A 4,893-nucleotide genomic window follows, 5' to 3' on the forward strand; every position below is an offset into this window, starting at 1 on the left:
TTGTTTAAGGTTGGTTAACTGGGGTTTTGAGTCTTATTCTAAAGAGTGCATATGAAAAGCATGGCATGAGATGTGTGGTTACATGCTTGGATACATGGAAGATGCATTGAGGAGGCTTGACATTTCAAAGGTATTCGTGGAGGCTTTGGAGATGTATTATAATGTTTATTGTTGAACAATACACGAATCATGAATGCTTTTTGAGTTTGGGTTTCTTCCCTCTAGAGGGTTTTCCCAGGGTATATCTTGTGTCACTGCTTTATGGGTATGATGTTTATTCTCTTGCATATGGATTCCGAATACTTGTTTGCATAGATTTCTATTTTGGGTTATATGGAAATTATCATTTTGAGGCTACAAATTTCCTTTCATTTGGTATTATAGCCATAGTTGTCATTGGATGACCCTTGGTTGATTGTTCATCTTTATTAAGTTTGAATCTAAGGTGTTACATCAAAGAATGAAAGACATGGCAAGATATCAGAGTTTTACAAGTTGTTTATTTCGCATTTAAGGGTTTTCGATTTGCTATTATGATGGGTTGTTTGTAGATTTGGGTTTGGAAAATATTGGGTCAAATGGTTTTTTAAGATATGCATTCATACAATGGTTTTGGGAGGGATTTCTCATTAATGACCTTATGAGGAAAAATGAACCTCACCATTTGATCCAATTCGGTCGAGCAATGAATTTTAATATATAATTCGACATATTTTGGCTAAAGTTGAAAAAATGCAAAAAAAAACAATTCAATAGTCCTATGACCATCAAACTTATAGGTCTGCAGAGAAGGAAAATATTTAAAAAACTCATTGGCAAATTATCTACAAAGGAAGAAAAAAATCAAATTGTAGTCAAGGCACTTTTGCGGGATTCTTTGAAAAACAAAATAAAAAAGTAAAAGTGTTTAGAGGGGAGGGGGGTTCGTAAACTCCCTCCCCCTTCCCTGTGGCCCACAAGTACTACAATGGTACACGATATCGGGGTTCTTCCCATTGGCAGCATGGGTTCCTCGTTGTAGTCCCACCCTTGGTGATGGGACTTAAAATTGCCCCGTAAAAATTTATTCACCTTTGGTAAAAATAAAAAGTTTCTTAAATGTGTTTTTCAATATTTAATAAAATTCAAACATTTTAAATGTTTTCGCTGCATTTTTCAATTGCTGCCAATAATAAACAAATGAATTGATGTTTTATTTGGGGTTGAGTCCGACAGGATCCCAATTTTATTTTTTTTTAACTTTAGAAGATGAAATCAAATCAAATTGGGAAAAAAAATTAAGTCCACAAATGTGCCTCATATAGCAAAATTGGACATTTTCTTCCAACTAACATCAATTTCACTTGAGATGTCAATTTTTTTGCTTCTTATCCTTGTTGAAAAGATTCTCAGCACTATGCAATGGTACAAGTTTGGTTCCCTGATTTTGTCATTTTGACATGTTTTTGAGGCATGGAAATCAAATGTTCTCCTTTATATGGTCTACAACATAGTGGTGTTGTTTTTTAATAAGTTTGATGAGTATGGAGAGTTGTGTGCTTGTTTTTCAGTTGTAGGTGCTTGAGATTTAGGGCTTAATTGTGTGAGCATCTAAACGAGTCAAGAGGTGAAACCTTAAAGGAGCACGTGCAGTTTTTATGAGATATTCATGATGCTACAATTGATTATCAGATTTTGTACTTCTTGGTACAAGTTTACAAGTATTTTTTGAGTTGTGATTTGATGGTGACTAGTACACAAGTTGTCTTCTATTTGAGGATATGATTGGACATGGTTTGAGACTTGGAGTCTCATGTTGGTGATAGTTGAATGCAAGTACAACATTGGTGATGATTATGGTATCATGGTTATGCAAGTACACTTGTTGCATTAACACGACATGGTCATGTTTGTGGTAGTTTGGTGGTGATTTGATTTAATTTTAGGAGGCTATTTCTTATCTCCTTGGTACTTATTTGGTTCCTTAACTATGGTACTTGGTTGTGGACATTTTTGGTAAACTAGATCTAAGGTTGATTTGGTGTTTGAGTCATTTGATCTACATGATTATCTTCTTTGATATCTCAGTTGCAGTTTACTAATGTGATGATGAGTTTACAAGGTTTTTATACTAAAAGCAACATAATGAGGGTGTTGTCCCTATAACATCCACAACCCAAAGGCATCCAAAAACATTAGCAAAACCACAACAAAAAAGTAAAAAATATCTATATCCGTAGCAGTTTGCAAACAGATAAAAACCACCAACCGGAGAGTAAAACCAAATTCCAAAAATAGAACATCAACTAATAGTAAACATTTGTAAATACCTAAAATGTTTAACAGGGGAGACAATCTCTTAAAGACATAAACAACATAAAAACGAACCCCTACAACACTAGTCATGATCGAGCTTCTTGACACCATGGCCCGCTTGCAACAAGACATTATTCCAATCCTCCATTAGGAACTTAAGGAGATCCTTGTGGATGTCATCCTTGTCTATCGTGTCTCCCAAAACTTTATCTAGCATTAAACAAAGGGATGTTGTTGAACTGTGCATAACCTGGAGGCTAAACTCGGAGATGTTTCCCATCTTCTTCTCCATGTCAAAGATTTTGTCCTTTAGCATACACAATTCCTCCCCCATAACCTTCAACTCTTTGTCAACCCTTTGACATCCTATTTGCATGTTTTTAGTTTTTGTATCTATGAGTTTTGTAGTTATATGGGTAGGCCACCCATTTAAATGCAATGGGATGACTTAGATGTGGATTGTCTATATCCACCAAGTTTAATTTATTATGTATGTAGACACTGTTAGTTGGCCTTGTATGTGGTCATTGGTGCATTGGTATGTTTGTTTTTGAGATGAGAGGATCAATATGGTCTATAGTACTTGGATGGTTGGTGTTGGGACTCGTAGCATATGGTTTATTATGATGTCATTATAGCTTGGTTACATAGTTTAGTGGAAGCTTTTGACAGTGATTTATTGGTGGTGTAAGATAGATTCTTGATTTGGGGTTTGTGGGCAGTTGTATGTATCTTCTTGTCTTGGAGGTCATTGTTGCACTTGATGTTATTGATATTTTAGTTGTATATATGTAGACTTGAACGATATTCATGTTGGAGATAACTATCACGATTCCATGTGTGACTTTGTATCGTGGTTTAGTGGGAGTTATTGGCAGTGATGTGTATTCATCATTGGATGGTGGATGATCTTCTTTAGTGTTGCAGATGTTTGGAGGAGCTCTTGATCCTATTGTTGCACAAGTGTTTCACATTTGAAGGTTCATTAATAAGAGATGGTTATATTCATGATGTTTGGAACAATGACGTCTTGGAGTCTTTGGTTGAGGTGTTATTTGTGCTTTCATTTGACATGTTATTCTTGTTTTTCATGATGGTTGTTATTATGTCATGGTGCACTCTTGATTCTAGATTAAAGTTTCAACATGATACATTATTCTTGAGACCATGTTATGTTTACTTGGAGCATGTGATATCCTAGGAGGAGATGGTTAGATCATGTTGTCATGGTTATGTTTCTGATTTTGTGGTTGGAGCTTTGAAATTGGTCTTGTCTGGTTCTCTTTATATTGAGTGCATAATCATATGTTTGGTTACTTCATGATGGTGCTATGTTGCATTAAGAGTTTGGCATGGATTGATCGGTTGCAGATGCTCATGGATACATGGAGACATAGGTGAGGCTTGAGTTCTTTTGAGATTAGATACATGTGTCAAGATAGTTGATGGTTTTAGCAAGAAGACCAAGGATCTTTCACTTGGCATGGACTTGAGAGGAGAATGTTCTCAGAGTGAGTAATCATGACTTTGATATCTTGGTGAACATTCTCATTCCCCACTCTTGGTCTACTTGGCAGTTTACTACATAAGAGGTATTTCCCATTGTTAATTTTCACTTGCACTCATTATTTATGGAGGAAATATATTGCTTATGATGATATAAGGATACCTTGTTAGTGCTAACCTCAACATATGGTTATATTGGATGAGTCGACGTTATAATTTTCATGATTGTTCTACTACTATATTCGTGGAAGAGATGATGTCGTACCAATCATTTTGAGCATGATATGACATCGTGATACTCTTTCACTTGTTTGATTATATTATTATATATGCAATGTATACGTTGTCTTGTGGTGATTGGTGGTTGTAGGATTGCAGGTACTAGACATCGACTCCACCTAGTCTCACAGGTCCGAGCGTGTATTTATCCTAATGGCAAGATGATCGAAGGTGACATGAGTTCCTTGTACACACTCTAGGCTTAAGTTGATACCTTGTCAGTTTAGTGTCTTGGCTCGAGTTGTCTTGTTAGCATCACGTGGCATGTTGTTAGACCCTATGTTAGGATGCCTTGTGGAGTTATGATTATTTATTAATTTATAATTATTTGGTTCATATATTTTATTAATATTAAATTGATATAAAATATAGTTTCGACATTTAATTATTACTGTGTGATCTTGTTATTGAGGAATTATTATTTATCAATGTTTATTCCATAGATTTATATTTAATTGATGAATTTATATTAATGATATTTTATGTTTTAACATTTAGTTGAGCCTCTATATATTATTTATGTATTTATGTCATTTGATTATTTAATTTATTATTGGTTTATTGGTTATTGGTTTATTGGTTTATTCTTTTACTTATTTATTTTATTTACTGAGTATTTAACCCTTTTACCCATTTGATTTATTATTTACTCTAACTACCCTTTTTTGCTATTGGTTGTGAGGTTTGGGATTTGGAATAATATTATTTTATATTATTTCACTTCGACTTTTACAATGGTAGGTATAATATATAATATTTTAGATTATTTTTGATTGGCTGGGAGATTGTATAGTTTTGAATTAATATTTATTA

This window comes from Cryptomeria japonica, chromosome 3 (genome assembly GCF_030272615.1).
Source record: "Cryptomeria japonica chromosome 3, Sugi_1.0, whole genome shotgun sequence".
NCBI classification, from domain to species: domain Eukaryota; kingdom Viridiplantae; phylum Streptophyta; class Pinopsida; order Cupressales; family Cupressaceae; genus Cryptomeria; species Cryptomeria japonica.